The sequence below is a fragment of the Lactuca virosa genome, chromosome 8 (genome assembly GCF_052849685.1).
Source record: "Lactuca virosa cultivar CGN04683 chromosome 8, Lactuca_virosa_CGN04683_v6, whole genome shotgun sequence".
Taxonomy (NCBI): domain Eukaryota; kingdom Viridiplantae; phylum Streptophyta; class Magnoliopsida; order Asterales; family Asteraceae; genus Lactuca; species Lactuca virosa.
The window spans coordinates 173,369,917-173,390,739 of NC_136433.1; positions in this window are offsets into that span (position 1 = coordinate 173,369,917).

Genomic DNA, 20,823 nt, shown 5'->3' on the forward strand with positions numbered 1-20,823 from the left:
GGTGATGCTTTTCGAAAATTGCAGAGGTGTTTGGCAGCTGGGATTGAAGAAGGAGAAAAGAAGGTTCTGTTGCCCATGGTGGTGGCCGGAAAACGCATCACCTCCGGTGGAGTTTCTTGGCAGCAAAACGGAGAAGAAAGGAGAGAGAGAGAGAGAGAGAGAGAGAGAAAGAAAGACAGAGAGAGAAAATAGGGTGTGGCCCCCATTTTATTATTAATAAAACATTAAATTAAATAGAAAAAATATAAAAGATACATCTAGAGGGCAATTTAGTCATTTCAATTTTAGGAGGGACCATTTTCAAATGCAAACTAGTCCAAAAGGACCACGAAACCAAAAAAGTCATGGTTTTGACTAGAACCCCCAAAAAATGCATACCACAGGGACCATTTTTGCAATTTTGTCTTTAAATAACTCAATAAGTTAATAAAAAAAGATCCAATTGGGTATTTTTAGATAATTCTGAAAATGGGTATTTACCCACTATCCCAAGGTCAAATGATGCTAATATTGAACTTATTAACTTGAAAGAACAATTATCCTTCTTTTTTCCACAAAAAATAAAACATACTTTCCATTAATATTTCATATAACTCCAAGCTCTACTAAAAAAGAAATCTAATCATAACCCAATCACAGCTAATATATTGGTATTCATAAAGTTAAAAATCGACAATATCACCAATTTGGCGTGGTTTCAGAAACATAACTCACCTTTGGTGCCTTCAAGGAGGAAGAGCACATGTGGAAGCTCCGGGTCATGTGTATGGTCACTATTTTGAAGTGGGTTTCAATTTTATGTTAACATGTTTGACTAATCAATGACAGGTGTAATTTTAGTCATTTTGCTTTGGGTTCTCCTCATCCTTATTGGCAGTAATAGGGATCAGAGAAACAACCTCTTTAGATGTCTTCTTGGAATTATGGCAACTTTTATACCTGATTCAACTTCTTCGAAACTGCTTCCAACCAAGTCCACCTATATTAAATCCCAAAATCCACATTATAATGTCTTAGTGTACAAAATAAAATAGCCAAGATTAAAAACTCATAAGGAAGAACGATAACTACCATTTTCTTGATCAGCATCACTGAAACCGAAGAGCTATTGACATTTGTTAAAGAAATATATGAGCAGAAAATGAAACGTCTAATTATGCTCTTGTCATGGCCATGTGATCTACCACAGAAAGGTAGATGTTCTTATGTTCTTGCATAATCTTTTGTTGTTAGCAAAAATACATGAGGAAACATGAAAATACATCTAACAAAGTTGGAATCAGTTTAATCTTCAAACATCATAACAAAACAACAAATGGAATCCCATTACCTTTTTACCCTTGGGCAGTATGATCCATATCTTTTGGAATTGGGATGGTATTTGAGCTACACCTCTACATTTGCCTCTGATATGTCTTATTGTTGGCTGCCCGGATCCAGAATAGACATCCATAATTTTGGTTTTAGACTCGCACCGCCTCTCACGCCTTATAGGTGTGCTATTCCAACTCCATATTAACTTGAAATTTGACTGCAACAGCATAAGATTATATTAAATATCAATCTCCCATTTTACTCAGACACACATACATAGGCATACACCATACATTACACACACATAACTTCATCAGATTCTAAATCTAAAGATAGAGGATTCTTACAGATCTGAAGATTGAGGAGGTGTCGACAGTGAGTAGATGATGTGCGTTTCTTTTGGCGGTGTCGATTACTCGGCTTCAAAAAAGAATAAATAAAAATTTAACAAAACAGAGGAGAGAGAGAGAGAGAGAGAGACTGGAGGACCTGGTGGCGGTGTCGCTTACTGGTGGAGGTGTCGATTACTCGGCTTCAATGGCAGATTGCAGAAAGATGGATTGCAAAATTAGGGTGGGTGTGAGATGAGCAAGGGCATCTCGTTTGAATGGGCTTGACAAGGTAGATACTAATGCAGAAGGAGACAGAACATCTCGTTTATCTGGAACGACTGAGAAAGAGAAAGATAGGGTAGGGCTTTTTCTAGAGAGAGACAGATAGGAAGAGAGCAGCGTTGGTGGTTCAATGGTGGCGTGGCAAGGGAAAACGATGGTGGTGAGTAGTCTTAAGGTTTTTGGATTGAGGGAGTAGAACGGGAAATAATTTCAGCGAAGGAGACGAACACCAATTGATATAAGGGAAGATGAAATAGAATTGAAAGATTTTTGCCTGGATATAAGGCTTCAAAGATGACTCAACAGGATCAAAGTACTGGACCAAAGTACTGGGTCAAAAGAACTGCCAGAAATAAGGAAGCATATCCTTTCAAAATCAACATATTAGTTTGTTTGACCTTTTCAAATGTTTGACCGGATAAGATTAGTATTTTTCTAATGCATAAAATCATTGTACATGAAGCAATAAGGGTTTATACCTCTTAATTTTCAGCATTTGACCAAATATGTATATTAAGGTATAATATATATATATATATATATATATATATATATATATATATATATATATATATATATATATATATATATATAATAAATGAAAATCAATTTTGCCACATGTCAATCTCTTACAAGTTTTTTAATCAACCCGTGTATTACACGTGTTTTACACCTACTATATATATATATATATATATATATATATATATATATATATATATATATATATATATATATATATATATATATATATAATGAATTGATAATTTCTTCAACATTGCTTTCACTAGGACCACTCTTCTCTCAAATGAAAATACACTTCCCCCTTCCAAGTGGAACACTTCGATAGGTGAAGAGAATGGAAACCACTAGACCACAAGTATACATGCAAAGGTGGACATATTGATAGCTTATCGATCTTAATAAAGAAAGCTTTCTAATAATTAGCGTTGAGCCAGGTGGCACTGTGGCACCTCTATAGCCACAAATGCATATTCTTAAAAAAGCAGGAATTAACTCACCCTGCTGCAAGCCATACGTTTTAATCTCTTCTTTGGCCATGGAGCCATTGATTAGATCGAAGAAGTTCACCTCTATAATGCATGCTTTCACGTGTAATCATGAGGTTACACCTTGAGTACATGATACATATCTAAGCTTCTAACTTATTCGTAGTTGTATATTCGTGGCTGTGAATTGCAAGGCGCTTCAAAAATTCCACCTATCGAAAATCATTATAATTTATCGGCCATTATTCCTTTTTGTTGTTAAAGAAGTATATTACGTTTTGTTAGAAAAAAATCAAATTATTTTATTTTACGTACTATGTTTAAAAATATAACTTCATTTTTAAAAAGTCTTTTAGATTTTTTTGGGGGAATAGTGGTATAATAATAAACCATCAGCAAAAAGCTAGCAAAATAAAATGGATTACAAGAAATTAATTAGTCCAGTTTATCTTATAATTTTTACACTTATTACAAATAAAAAAAACAACTCCAGTTTATCTTATAATTTTTACACTTATTACAAATAAAAAAAACAAGAAACAAAAAAATATTTCTTTTTCTTAGATTTAACCGTTACAAAAAGTTGGTTCTTGTGGAGAATGAAATTCCACAACACTCAAAATATAGTAATGATCATCGAAACACTTCCTTTGCATGGTACTCAAAGGAGAGTGTGACCTGCCCATTAAATGAGACTATTAGTCGAGGTATTAGTAAATGTCAAGCCTCCACCATATACCAATTAGTGTCCAAACTCCTATAGTATGAGTACAATCATAAAAGACATGGTGCATTGTCTTAATGTCAACAAGGAAATACGGCATAACAAAGAATCCAAATCAACACTTCTGTGCAAGCTTGAATCAAGTAGGAATACGAGAAAGTCCAACCCACTAAAGTAAGATATTCAACTTGATAGGAACAAAATAATTCCGTCTTGTTGAAAACTCATTAGTCATCAAAATATTGTTATCCAAAAATCATTTTGTATAAGAAACTAATAAAAACTAAGAAGAGTCCAAAGTTCATCCCAAACGATTTTCACGATAAGTAAATATAAAATCCCAAACCGTAGAAACCAAAGCATCCCACTCATCCACCTCTGCTCCACCTCTCAGATTCCGCCTAAAAAAATCTCCAACGAACCTAAACTAAATGCATTCTGAAACCAAGCAATCCTTATTTAAATCTAAGGGAAAAAACAAGGAACTAAATCACTAATGTTTAAGCATGACAGTTCCAATCCAATTATCCAACAAAAACTTAGTGTGGTGATTGTTCTCCACTTTGATATTGAAAAATTGTTGCAAGTCGAGATCCTTAAAGCATAATTGCATAATGGACCCAACAATGACAAGCCAAGGGCCATTATATACGTTTCTGATATCATAAAGCGCATCATGATGCTCAAAAAAGCGCCACCTTCTTTCCTACTACTAGCTAACACTTTATTCCAATGCACCCAATAGAGTTTATGCTCTCCCAAATCAGCCCCCAAAAGAAATAGGCCCACAAAGACTATAATTCTCATATTTGTGGCTGGAACTAAGAACAAACTAAAACATAAAATAAATTCTCACACTGCTTAAAACAACCTTCAAGAGAGTGAGTCTCCCGCCAATGGGTTCGACTTCTAAAAGTAGAGTTTAGTGAGAAATTTATGCAAAACGAACTTCCAAGTGTTTATACGGGTCATATTTCCCCCTACCGGAAGCCCCAAATAAATGAAAAGAAGATGTAAAACAAAACAACCAATAGTAGTAGCAACATCCTCCACATGATGAAAATCTACTCAGATACCGATCATACTTATTTTATATGTTATTTTAAGTAAGTAATGATTATTCATAAAATTTATTTTTATTATTTTTATTATTATTATTATTATTATTGTGTTTGAACTTTTTTTTAATTAAAAACCAGATAACATCTTAATTATTATCGTACAACGAATCAAAAGACAAACGGACAACAAGTTGCATCACTAAACTTTTTTATATGATAAAGTCAATTCTATTAAAAACTACTTCCATAAATTGAGGGATATAACATAACTAATTTATTCAAAAATGCAAAATTACAGATTTGTCTTTGAGTCATAAATTTATTTTGATATGGTTATCACAAAGATTTTTCGAATAATTGTTTAATTTGTTGGGTTTAATGATATATGGTAGACATGGTTCGTTCATTTAGGGGATGCACATATACAAACATTTCTTTCGGACGGACAAAATTTTTTATTAGTCATAAAAAAAAAATGCATACAAAATTTATGTTATAAATATCCGGATATAAATAGGAAAATCTACTGAAAATTTCTTTTGTTTAGGCCTCATAATCGATTTAGTCCTAATTTTTATTTAGTCAGTTAAGTCTCAAAAACTGGAAAATTTATTCAATTTGACTATTTTAGTCAGTCAACAGATCATCCAACTTTCAAAAATTACACGTTTGGATTAGATTTTAAATTTTATTATAAATTTGGAACAAATATGGTCCAAAATTTACACTTTTGGCCTAGATTTCAAAAATTTGTTACAAATTCATCTTAAATTTAGTTTTTTACATCTTTTTTTTTATAATTTTTTTTTCGAAAATGTTTATTTTGCTTTATAAGTTCATATTTATACAAAAAAAAATATTTTCTCATATACAAACTTTCTTTTTTATAAAAAAATATATACAAACATGTTTTTATAAAAAAATTGAATACAAACATATTTTTATAAAGTAATGTATACAAATGCTTATTTCATAGTAAACGTATTTGTATATATTTATGTTTTATATGCACACAAATAGGTATATATATATATATATATATATATATATATATATATATATATATATATATATATATATATATATGTTGTAACTCATTTTGACGATCGGTTGATGTGGAATAATAAAAACATCTTGAGATTTAACGATCATAACAATATAAATGAAGAACATAAGATGAGTAATTCCATAATTTTACTAGAAAAGAGAGATAAAAATAATAAATGAAGAACATGGGTTGGGAGAGATACTCTCCCTTGGGGGAGAGATCTCACCACACTTTCTCTCTCTAGGAACTACATTGTAATGCACACTTACTTTTTACATGACCAACTTTCTCTATATATAAGGAGAGAGAAACCAAACAATACAATAAAGGGAATAAATAACTTAACCTATGACTCATAATTTGTAGAGCATTTCAATGCTCCAACAATATATATATATATATATATATATATATATATATATATATATATATATATATATATATATATATATATATATATATATATATATATATATATATAATGGTTGCAAAAATTGGGATTAATCGGCGATTAATCGTGGATTAATCGTTTGACGTTCTCCAACCGTCGAGGATTAGGGCATTAATCGGAAATTTATGATTAATCAGGTTTGGCGGGATTAATCGGTCAACAAAAGTCAACAAAAGTAAAAAAAAAACGAAAAAAGTACAAAAAAACTCAAAAACATCAAAAAAGGTCAAAAAAAATTTTAAAAAAATTCAAAAAATCAACTTTATTTTTTACTCCAAAATTTTCAAATTTTTAAAATTTCAAATATTATACCAAAATGTTCATATTTTCAAATTTTCAAATTTTCACATTACAAATTTTCTTATTTTCTAATTTTGAAGTACTTATTTTTCTTAAGATATATTAATATTTGATTAATTTTAATATTTTATTAATAATCTATGGTCCCCGATTAATTCACGATTAATCCCCGCCAAGACCGATAAATCCCTTAACACCAGTCAACCGTCGAACGATTTTTACAATCTTGATATATAGGTAAGTTTAATTGACAAAAATAAAAAAGGTTGAGAATGGGATGATCATTCTCAGCCAATCACTTATTTACCACAAAACGCTCCATCGTACAGGGCCGATGAAGGATGAGTAATATTCATATATGAATATGAATATAAATGTATTCATATATGAATACACCCCCATCCCCTCCGCCACCAACCACCACCACCACCACCGCCACCCATCACCATCGCCACCACCACCACCACCACTTCCACAACAAACCACTACCAACAACCGCTATCTCAGCCACAACCCACCGCCACCATATTTATATATGAACAATCACTTCCGTTATATTTATTCATATATGAATATACGTATTCATATATGAATACACTTATTAATATTCATATATGAATATGAATATAAATGTATTCATATATGAATACACCCCCACCCCCTCCGCCGCTAACCACCACCACTACCGCCACCCATCACCATCGCCACCACCACCACCACCACTTCCATAACAAACCACTACCAACAACCGCCACCTCAGCCACAACCCACCGCCACCATATTTATATATGAATAATCACTTCAATTATATTTATTCATGTATGAATATACGTATTCATATATGAATACACTTATTAGTATATATTCATAAATCAATATGATATGTTTTGTCGGCTCAGTACGCTGGAGCGCTTAAGCGGCAGATTCGAAATAAGTGACCCAGATTCATTCCCTCGTATATAAAAACACATTTTTTATAAAAAAAAATACATTTATATAGAACCACCTATATAAATGTATTTTATAATAAATACATTTATATAGAAACACATTTTTTAAAAACGTGTTTTATAAAAATATAAACAAACACATTCTTATAAAAAAATATATAAAACACATATTTGTGTGTATATACATACATAAATATATACAAATACGTTCATTTTGAAATATGTGTTTATATACTTTTTTTTATAAAAGCATTTTTGTATACATTTTTATAAAGACAGTTGTTTATATATTTTTTTTTTATAAAACATGTTTGTATATATTTTTATAAAACACGAGTTTATATATATATATATATATATATATATATATATATATATATATATATATATATATATATATAAACGTGTTTATATACAAATGTATTTATTGAAAAATAGGTGTTTATAAAAAAAATATATAAAACACCTACTTGTGTTCATATAAATACATAAATATATATAAATACGTTTACTATGAAATATGTGTTTGTATATATATATATTTTTTTATAAAAGGATGTTTGTATACATTTTTATAAAAATACGTACTTGTATACATTGTTTTTATATATAAAAACATGTTTGTATACAACTGCATTTAGTATAAAATAGTTTGTATATTTCTTTTTATACAATACATGTTTGTTCACATTGTTTCAATAAAAAAACGTATTTATATATATTTATGCACTTAATAAATACCTAATTTTATAAATAGGTATTTCTCATACAGAAATATTTTTAACAAAAAGTTTTTATATAGAAATAAAAGAAGGTTTTTAGTTGAAAAAATATATATTTTTTTGTATAAATATGATTTTATAAAGCAAAAAAACATGTTCAAAACAAAATTTTGAAAAAAAAGATGTACAAAAACTAAATTTATGATGAATTTGTAATCAAAAACTAAATTTACTATGACAAAAGTGGAAATTTTGGACCAAATTTGTAATAAAATTTGAAATCTAGACCAAAAGTGTAAATTTTGGACAAAATTTGTAATAAAATTTAAAATAAGGGCCAAAAAGTGTAATTTTTGAAAGCTGGATAACCTGTTGACCGGGTAAAATGGTCAAAATGAATACATTTTCCAGTTTTTGCGACTTAATTGACTAAAAAAGATAATGACTAAATTCATTATGAGACTTAAACATAAAGACTTTTTATTAGATTTCTCATATAAATAATATTGTTTATAATCAAGAAATCTAATATATCAGCTTTTAATAAAAAAACATAAAAACAAAATTACGACACAATCGTATCAAATAAGGTTGTTTTCCTTGGATTGAGTATTTCAAAAACCACGAAATTGTGAAAGTGCCAAAGAAACCTAAGCGTTATGTGATAATGATGGGATCAAAACGTTATATTTAAGTAGTTTTTGAAAGATCTAGTATGATCAAAAATCATATTAAAGTGATATTATTAATTAACATATGATATTAATGGGTCACACTAACAATAACTGGATATAATTAATTATTTATTTGAAATTGATTTTAATAAATATTCAATAAAATCTTATAATTAATTGGAAATTATTTATTTCATAAAAATAAGACAAAATTGCACAAATGGTCCCTGTGGTATGCATTTTTTTGGGGTTTTAGTCCAAACCACGACTTTTTTGGATTGGTGGTCCTTTTGAGCTAGTTTCTTTGCGTTTTTTGTCCCTCAGTAAACTGAAAAGACTATTACGCCCTTCTGATATATTTTTTTTATGCTTTTTCTATTTAATTTAAATGAAAAATAAAATAATTACCTAATTTGGGGCCCATCTCTCTCTCTCTCTCTCTCTCTCTCGTCATCGTCATCACATATTCTTCATCTGTATCCATTTCATATACATAAACACTAAAAATTTAGAAAAATCACATATATCACACAAATAATTCTGTGATTCCGATTCCAAAACCACACATAACTGACCCTGTTTGATTTCCCCCAAATCCATATAGATCCATCGATTCTGATAGCTGCAGTCTCTGTTGCAAAAAATGAACAGTGTATGTGAAAAGTGAAATTATACCTAGGGGGAATGAAGGTTACGACCAAGTTGTGAGTCAACATTGCAGCCCCAAGACCAGACGTGGTCTTGAAAAGTAACAGCGAGATATTGGTAGTGACCGGTGTCGATGCTGGAAACATCAGGAGGAAGGGCTGAGATTGCAGTGGGTTCGTAGGTGTCAAAATTGATTCCGGTGACGGAGATGGGTAAGCCAAGAGCACCATGGCTGTCGTCTCATTTTTCCAACATCCCAAGTTTGATTCACTAATTTTCCATCAACGAGAATCTTGAAGAACACACAAATGGCAAATCAATTTTCTTTATGGGTTTAGGGTTGGTTCCACCTCATTTTCCTCACGCTTCCTCTTCCCATTTCTTTTCACCTCCAGTAATTTTTCATCCTCCACTGTCACATACAACAAACAATCACACAACTTCGGTCGATCTCTCTAAATCCCTAATTTTCTTCAAATTACATCAACTAATCATTTACCTGGATGTCGGATTTGGATAAACCAGGTACGTCCATGTACATAATCAGTTCCTTGGGTGTCTCCAGTATATCCACTGCAATGTTGCCTTCTGATTCGCCATTTCTATGAGGAGAAAGAGAAGAAGGTAAGATTACCTTCCCAATTGCGTTAGGGACGTCCAACTGATGTGGTTGGTGTTAGTCTGGCCCATAAACAAAATTGAAAATGATTTGTCGAGGTGTTTAGTTTTTTCCAATTTTTGCATAATCAATTTTCAGAGTATGTATATGTGTATGTATGAGTTACAATGTAGAAGACGATGGGTTTAGTTTACTATGTAGAAGACAAGAGAGAGAGAGAGAGAGAGAGAGAGAGAGAGAAAGAGAGAGAGAGAGGGAGAGAGAGAGAGAGAGGTGGGTCGTCTATTATTATTTTTAATTGTTAAAATAAATAAACAAATATTAAATTAAAAAAAATGAAAGAATAAATGAAAAATAAATACCCCAAGGGTATTATAGTCATTTCAATTTTCAGAGGGACTATTTTCACATACAAACCACTCCAAAAGGACCATGAATCCAAAAAACTCGGGGTTTGGACTAAAACCCCAAAAATTTGCATACCACAGGGACCATTTTTGCAATTTTGTCTAAAAATAATAATTTTTGTTAACAAGTAACATTACATAATTTTTTTGGATTAGGTGTCGAAGCCCATAACTATTTTGGTATGTACTTAACCCGATTGTGAGCATGGTCTTTTTGGGTTGCCTTCACCATAGCAACTGATGGGATGGATTAAGGAGAAAGAGGATTTATTATGATTTATTAATATATTATATGAATAATATATTAAAAGAGAAACCATATTGTTTAATTAATATTGATCAATAATTAATCTAGAATTAATTTTGTGGTCAAAAAAGATTAATTAAACTTGGGGGACTAATATTGTAATTATAAGATAATTGCATTGTGGGTTGAGGAACCCTTGAAAAGGGGTTGGACGAAATCCTTATGGATAGCCCATAAGATTTCGTCCAAAGGGATATTCTGGAAGGATCTTGTGGGCTGCTTAGAGCCTAAGCAACCGGATAAGGCCTTTGAGTGAAACCCTAATTCCTCAGCTATATAAGGATACCCCAAGCATCCTAAAATCGGCACTAGAAACCCTAAGAGGGAACCCTGGAAGATTTTGTGCCTGCTCTTCCTCTCTTAAGTCATCTTGTTGCTAATGGTGTTTGTGACTCCATTAGAGGTGCAACATTTCAGGCACTAAGCTTTCAGAAGTCAATATCAAGAAGGATTGTGATTGTTATTGCTACATAAGAATCAAGGTAAACTTTCTAACCCTAATCTTATGCCAATTTCGGTAATAGCATGTTAGATCTAGGGTTTATGCTTTGGTATTCAATGTTGTTGTGTTCATAGTAGAAAACCTAAATCAAAGCAATTAGGGTTGCATGTACACCATAGGAATGATGTAATGCTCATAACCCATCAGTGGTATCAGAGCCTAGGTCGTTTTCTAGTGAATAGATGCAAAAGTGAACCACCAAAGATCAAGAAAATCGAATTTTTTGGCTTCTGAATTGCTGACTCGCCGAGTCCATGTATGGACTCGACGAGTAGGTCCTACTCGACGAGTTCCATAGTGGACTCGACGAGTCCAGGGGTCTGGTGCCAGGATTTTCGATTTTCTGGCCAGATTTTGTTGAGGATTACTTCCAAAACTCGTTTTTCTTGCCAAAATTCGATTTTTTATGTTTTGAATGTTTATCCTTATCAAAATTAATGGATTTGGTTAAATATGGATAATATAGGATTATTATTAGTCAAATATTTGACCTAGTAAGTTTGAAAAGTTTCAATTTACACCCTTTAAGTTTTATAGTTTAAATTTGAACTTAAAAGTTTTAGTTTTTGAAATTTAAAAAGTTAAAACCTAATATTTTGAAAGGTTTCAAAATTTGTCCTCAAGTTTTGAAATTTAAAATTCAATTAAAAGGATTAATTTTGAAACATTAAATTCTAGAACCCTAGTATTTTGAAAAATTCAAATTACACCCTTATGGTTTTATTAATTTAATTAAAAGAGATAATTAATAAATCCATAATTATATGGTTTAAGATTAATCAAATTAAAAGTTTAATTTATTAAATTGAACCACCTAGTATTTTAAAAGTGTAAAATACACTCTAATACTATATAAAACTAAAAGTTTAATATTATATATGTATGAGTAAATGTCAGTCTTACCGTTAGTAGGCCTCATTCACGAAGCTGGTCTATAAGGGGTGTTTAAGGAAGCGGCCTGTAAAATGACCGCTATTGGGTATCCACTCTTACCCACCACACCCTTGACTAGTGGAGGGTCGTTAGCCGAACGGGTAGGATAGGACACAATCTTCCATTATAAGTATAATGAAATACGAAGTAACTAAACACTTTTATAAATTCCCAAATCCTAGTTACTTTAGGAAAAATGTGAAAATGATGCTATTCCATGAAATTACACTTTGTACCCTTGCCAAGACGTTAGTGGAGCGTGTGTGGTTAACCGGCACACTAATTTGGGACTAGAGAAGGGGGCAAAGGGTGACTCGATGTTTGTCATAGATCAATGAAGCGTATGTGGCTAACCGACACATTGATTAGGTGACTGTAACATTGGGGGTACCAAATACATTTGCATGGTTATTCACACCTTGTTTGTGATCCTCGGCATACCAGTCACAAACTTGAAGGGCATAATCGAGATTAAACATGCCACTGAAAAGTTCAATGAATCTCAAAAGATCTAGGAGTTTCAATTCATTTAAAACCTAATTTTCAATTTTCGTTTTTCATGGTGGAAATTGGTAAATCGTCATTTACCTACCTTCAAATGTTCTGCAATTTGGATTACGGCATCCCTCTTCCAAATTGTAGAATATTGTGTTGGATCCTAGCCTCAATATTTCATTTGGGTGCTATATTGAGGATTTTATCAACTAACTTGAATTTCTCCCGTTTTGTAGATGTCAAAATCTAACACTTATGGTCTTTCTGAATCCTTTGGAAAAAGCCTTCCACGTGAAGATGATGTTCCACGATTGGATTGTGGAAATGGAAATCATGCTTCACTTCCTCCACCTCCTCCAATAATTCTCCCTGACCCACGTGTTCGAAGACTTGAAAAGTTCAAGGTCGCTCAAGCCCTATTGGCAAACAAACATGAAGATGGAAAGTCTGTATGTGCTCATGTCTTGGATATGAAGTTGCATATTGACAGATTGGGAATGTTGGGTGTTGAAGTCTCTAGGAAGCTGGCTGTTGACTTGGTTCTTCAATCACTTCCTGAATCATATGGTGAGTTCATTAGAGAGTACTATATGATGGACCACGACGTGACCCTCATTGATTTGACTTATTTGCTTATTGCTGCTGAATCAGAAATGATTTGGCGGACTGGTCAAACAAATTTTTATCGTAAATCAATGTTTCAACCTTCTACGGACAATGGCAACATTGGATGTCCAGAAAAGTTTTCTCTACGCAAGAGAAAGGCTAAGTCTGAGATAGTCCCTTGTGCCATTCCCAAAGAGTCTGTGTGTTTCTACTGCCAAAAGAAGGGGCATTGGTCACAAAACTGCCCTGACTACCTGAGAGATCTAAGAGATGGGAGAGTCAAGATGTATGACTCTACTTCAGGTAAAATCCGCTATCTAACTCTATTAAGTTCATATTTGTAGATTCTTGATACATGATGTGATATGATCACATTTTGATGTTTTGTAGGATCGAAGAAAAGAAAGGAAGCTTAAAGGAAGAGTGAGCTGAGTCTGATCATGAATAAATGGATTTCGATCGCATAATTCGAAGATCGGATTTTTGAGCTGCTGTTTAAGAGTTAGGATAGATTGCTTAGGAATATGTAATAAGCATAGTTTTCATTTGAATTTCTTTGTAAGGACAAGTTTTTTCGCGTTTTATAAATAAATGAAGTTTTGAGTTTTATCTTATTTATTTATCCTTGCAATGTTATCATTGAAATTTGATGTTTGTTTGTTTCTGTTGTTAGCAATATTGAAATGGATATGATTCTTAGTTATGTTATTTGTGGTAATGTCAGAAATTTACCAAATAAGGAAAGATTCTCATCACCCAAGTTTCAATTGGACAGAAACTTGGAATCATGCAACTGGTATTGTATGATGAATGAGAACCTTCGTATTTGGGAAATTAAGACTAATTCATTGTTCACATAAGTGTGTGAGTCGAGTAAAGGACTAAAGGATCTAGTATGCATTGTTGTGCACTAGGTCGAGTCCACCACAAAGAACGATAAGAATATTCGTCATGATTTGCTAAGAGTTTAGTAAATGTGGTTATGCTTAAAAGATTAAGTATGATTCTGAATCATTGAAAAAGTTTCAATGAATAACAGAACGAATAAGAAGAATCAATTAGGCAGAAAGATAAAAGTTTCTCCAATCTGAAAAGATGGGAGAGGACTTAAGTATCGTTTTTTATGATTAACTTAGTGATTATAAATCCGTATCACAATTGATCATCAAAGGACACCTTAGTGCACCAGTACGGCTAAGAAGAGGAATCGGAAATTGTTGAAATGGTTAAATCAAAAGGCGAATCATACTTCGTTCCAAAATCAAGTCTTAGAGTCGTACTCCAAGATTGTGATTTGAGTGACATTATCTTAAGAAGGTTTATAACACACTCATCAAATGTGGACTAGAAATTGTCTTCTTGTTCCTGCACATTTGTAATTGGTAAATTGTGATGTCTTGGATAAGACAAAAATCGACTAAAACCAATTGTGTGTAGTGTTTGCCTTGATAAGGACCCACACTAACTCTTGAATATTTGTTTTGTCAAGGAATGTTTCTTGAAAAGAGAATCTTATATGTCAAGAGGTCAGTGGGAGTATTAATGATTTTGAAAAGTTTCAAGAACTAATCAAGAATAAACCCATTGTTAAACACTAGCACACGACTTGAGGTTTGTAACCTATCGTGTTGACACATTCTTGTTTCTGTGCCCATTTCATTTAAAGTTGACTATGAATGTGAGTCCTATGAGTTCTCATTTGAATGCATAAAGGCAAAGCACCTTAATCAATGAAAGTTCATTGATTTGTATGGGTGATCTGCTCAACAACTTGGAAGACATGGTAGGCCCTTGTACTACCAGGTGGCAAGAAATCAAGATTGAACAAGTTCAGTCCATATGAGTTTGGATTTGTCACTAACCTTGTCTTATGATTATGGTTATGACAAATTCACATGGATAGGAACACATACACCATAAAGTCTAAGTGATAAGGTTTCTCTCCACTTCATGAAAATGATTGTGAGGAAATGCTTTCACTAGGAAGATTTTAAGGAGATAGCGATTGTGTAAATTGCATTCTCAAATTCGATTATGATTACGACATCCATCTTCATAGTTCGAATTGTGAGATTTGGAAATTAGTTTGAACAATTAAGACGTATGTTTGTAAGTTCTGAAATTGTTTAGACACACATATGAGCTATTTAAGGAAAGGTGTATGAGTTTGAGAAGCTTAGATAAAGGCTTATCATAGCATCTCGTATCAGAAATATAAACTTTCGTTAAGGAAATCAATAAGTATTGATTTCTAGAAGTCCAACTGTTTTCTGAGTACATGTCAAAGCTAGTGGGAGCATAAATGTTATGCTATTAAAGTAATAATTATCATGTTATTGGGAGCATGATTATTATGTTGCAAGTTAGCAATATTAATTATAGAAAACAAAAGTTTCACTTTGCAAAGTTGCAGGGGTTGAAAGATTGTTTTGCTATAATTAAGGGAGAGAATATTATACTTCATTTCAAATCTAAAAGTTTAGATCGAGAAATTTTAATCAAAATTTAGTCAAAGGACATATATGAATGTTATGTTGAAAAGGTTCAACATAAGAAAATTCTATATATATGGCAATATTATAGCAAGAAACTGGTGAAGTATCACGTTTTTCATGAATCGTGTCCCATACGCTTCTGGTATAGGATCGATTGCATATGCTGTAATATTTGACCGTTCTAAATTTTCCAAATGCCAAGGGAATTAAGAGGGAAAAAGGATGAGAACCAAATATGACTGAAATTAATTAAACAACTGTCAAGAACAATCTGAGGTTCGCCAAGGATTGGTCGCTTGTGGGCAGTTGGAAGTAGAGTATTGGATGGAACATATCGACATTATTATGAATAGATATGATTCTATTTAGAATGAGTTGTCATATGGCAAATATGGAAATGTTTCCATATTGGGAGTTGGATATCAAGAATCTATGTCTAGATTAGAAACTTTTATACAAGAAGGATGTTCAAATGTATGTACTTTGAATGTGAGACTTCGTATCTATGGAATTGCCTTGTAACAATCTCCAGTAGAGCACTTTGTAATATCATTGGCAAAGTCTTGGTGACTTTGGTGCTGTGACATTACGAAAGGATCGTTGCATAAAATGTTAGAATCTAACATATTCTAATAGTGGCAAGAATTTGGTATTCTTACACTTATGATAAGGATTAGGAGTTGTAAAATGAGTATCGTTGGAAATGTGTTCAATTGATATATTTCACAAAGTATGGACCATAGGTAAACATAGTGTTAATGCTTGGAGCATGGGACAACTGTTGTTATAATTCAAGTAATAAGTTGATTACTCGAAACATTATACAATGAATAATGTGTAATCAATATGGTGACTAAATAAATGGTGTTTTATTTATACTCAAAAGTTTGAGACCATATTGGATTCGATTATTCTTGTGTTTCACTTTGCATGTTTTGACTTCCCGAATAATAAGATTATTTAAACCATCTACAGTTGATAAATACTTTGGAAGTAGGTATTGAAGCTAGACTATCATGAATTGGTTTGTAGACTGTCTAAAGCGTATTAGACATAGCAAAAGTTTGCTACAACGTTCATGAGTGCTTATGAATTAAGATTTGAGCATTGGATTAAACCCACGCTCACTTGAATCACTTCATGAATTTTATCACGAGTGATTAGTGAGACGATAATATCTTATATTCTTGAAACCGAGACATGTGAGTTGTAATTTTACAAGTCGGTTGCACATTGATAATATGTAAACGCACCAGTAACTTGGTGTTATAAAACATATTGTTGTGTGTGATTTGAAAAATAGGTACAAGCGGACATTTGAGTAGAAGTTTACATGTTCCTTTTACCGAATGTGGGATAAAAGCGATATTTGTGGGCCCCTCGATGATTTAGTGATGACACCCTAAGTGCTTGGCCAAGCCTGGACTAAGTTGATGTTTTCAATTGTAGTCTGTTGTCAGTCGTCATAAATCGGAAATCGGGAAACAACACATGAACAGAGAGTATGATTAAAATCCATGTCTCAGTTCATACGATATCCAGAATGGAGGAATATATGATCCCTTATCTAAAGGACGCGCTTCTGATAAGATCAGAGTTGACAGCGGCTTTTGAAAGCTACGATTGCTGATCAGGTTCTGAAGTCGTATTTACAAAATTGTTATTAGACTTATCCAAGTGGGAGACTGTTGGATTAGGTGTGTAAGCCCATAACTATTTTGGTATGTACTTGACCCGATTGTGAGCATGGTCCTTTTGGGTTGCCTTCACCATAGCAACTGATGGGATGAATTAAGGAGAAAGAGGATTAATTATGATTTATTAATATATTATATGAATAATATATTAAAAGAGAAATCATATTGTTTAATCAATATTGATTAAGATTTAATCTAGAATTAATTTTGTGGTCAAAAGAGATTAATTAAACTTGGGGGACTAATATTGTAATTATAAGATAATTGCATTGTGGGCTGAGGAACCCTTGAAAAGGGGTTGGACGAAATCCTTATGGATAGCCCATAAGATTTCGTCCAAAGGGAGATTCTGGAAGGATCTTGTGGGCTGCTTAGAGCCTAAGCAACCGGACAAGGCCTTTGAGTGAAACCCTAATTCCTCAGCTATATAAGGATACCCCAGGCATCCTAAAATCGGCACTTGAAACCCTAAGAGGGAACCCTGGACGATTTTGTTCCTCCTCCTCCTCTCCTAATTCATCTTGTTGCTAATGGTGTTTGTGACTCCATTAGAGGTGCAACATTTGAGGCACTAAGCTTTCAGAAGTCAAGATCAAGAAGGATTGTGATTGTTATTGCTACATAACAATCAAGGTAAACTTTCTAACCCTAATATTATGTCAATTTCGGTAATAGCATGTTAGATCTAGGGTTTATGCTTTGGTATTCAATGTTGTTGTGTTAATAGTAGAAAACCTAGATCAAAGCAATTAGGGTTGCATGTACACCATAGGAATGATGTAATGCTCATAACCCATCAAATTCATGTGGTATGAATTAATAAGTAATGCACAACATTTTGGACTAGATAATTTTTTTTGTCTTTTACCAGAAAGTTAAACTTTATATTTTATAAACTTGGTTTATAAACTTAAGACTTTTCTCTTCCTTTTGTAAAGCATGGTTGAAACATGCTTTAAGGTACAAGAGAATGGTGTTTTGACTTATTTAATCAAAAGTAATACGAAGCATGGGGGGACAATATAGCTAGTAGAAACTGTAGGGTTTTGATACGAAATAAGAGTTTGTTTTTCACAAAAACCGGCAACGGAAGACTTTAAAAATAACAAGTTTATTTTTAGTTCAAAACAAAACCAAACCATCATGGATCCATTTATAGAGGTTAGAATGAAATAAAACCAACCGTAGGATGTTTTAGAGATAACCTTTGAAGCTTTTGAACCCACTTGGTTTTCGGGTGTTGATGAATATAACAAAAGATCAAAGTGTATGATCTTCTTTACAAGTATCCACCATCAAGAGTAAGGCACTTGGAATGCTAGTTCCTTCTTGTATTCTTGAGTGTCTAAAGCCTTTAAGTGCTTAACTCAATTAAGCACTAAAGGGAACAACTTAAGAGGTCTTCTAAACACCAAAGTAAAGCATCAAAATGCATGGAAATGAAGCATCTCCACACTTACGATTTTAGAGAGAAGAAGAAAGGAAGAAAGAAGTGTTTCAATCTTGCTAAAATGCAAGCCTCATTCATCTCTTATATAACCAATGAAAAGTAAGGCCTACCATTAAAATAATCTAAAGTAATGGTAGCCTTTAGAAGCATGAGAGACAAAAGGTGGAAGGTTGAAAAAGCAACCTCCCACACCATCATTATTCCTTTTAAAAAGTAAGATTCTTTATTTTTTATAAACTCCAAGTTTATAAAATATAAACTTTGTCTTTAGGTAAAAGACAAAAGAATCCAAGTAGTCCAAAATGTTGTGCATGTCTTATTAATTCATACCATATGAAATAATAACTAGTAATACTCTCTTATAATTATTATTTTCACAAATCAATAATTATTCCCTAATTAAAATACAATAATCGATATTATTTATTAATAATCATATTAATAATAAATATACAAAATGTGCCAACTTGATAAAGGTGTGACCCTATAGGATCATTTATTATTAGCAATATCACTCCATAATGATTATTAGGCATATAGATCCAACAATCTCCCACATGTACAAGATTCATTATAGATTGACATAGACAGTAGCTGACGTCTAGCAACGGCCTACTGCCCCTAACAACATATGAAGGGTGTCATCTCATCAACAGCCAATTTCTGGAGCTCTAAGCTGCAATTGTTACTAAAGGTATGGTATCAATTATTCCTTTGTCTCAACATCATGCCGAACATGAGATATGGATCACGATCAATCTCATTTACTGTTCAACTTTAACTAAGGCCTTAGATGTGATGCTCTCAACGAATCAGAGGGACAAATCCCATCTTGACTACATACGCCCATCAATGTAGTTCATGTCAGACCCAACGATGGCCGTTATGACTACCTTTTACGAAACAACATTGAACCATGTCTAAGCACAACAATCCCTACACTTCAAGTCCCAAATATGCACCTCAGGTCTAAGAATACAAAGATCATCATGACTACATACGCCTATCAATTCCGTTCATGTCATACCCAACGATGGCCTTTATGACTACCCCTTTACGAAACAGTGTTGTACCATGTCTAAGCACAACAATCCCTACACTTCATGTCCCAAATATGTATCTCAGGTCTAAGATTAAAAAGATACAACATTGATCAAAACATCACTCTTGACTACGATCCATAAAGTGGTTTTGATGTGGGTCAAATCCAATACTTATTCTCCCAATCAAGTACCTATGAAGTTGGTAGCAACTCTTTGCCATTCTCATCTCTATGAAGATCCACCAATCCACTCATATTAGTCTTACCTCATAGATGCTCCCACAACTATGAATGACTATGGACATTTAGAATAACCTAGTTATTCAAGGATTTAAACATGCTAATATAGAACACAACAATTATTTAATGAAAGACTCATATCCAATATATCATTCATTACAATATATGTTGCTCTATTGTTCCAATATCCAAATACTAAATTTCAATCAAATACATCTACTTGTATCAATAATGCTCTATAACACCAGGTTGACTTTCATGCTTTAGCTAATGAAGCAGCTTTGTTAAGTAGATTTGAGAAACTTGATTTGTGTAAACTTTGCGAATACAATCATTTTTAGTTTTATTTATATAACTCATATATAAAGAAAAACTCTTGAGAATGAATTAGATGCTTGAATATGACATAGATACCAATACTTGCGTAATGGGATTACTCATAGTCATAATGAACTATACATTAAGCATCTTTGTACGTGGTTCTCCAAACCATGAGGTACTCTAACTATGATGT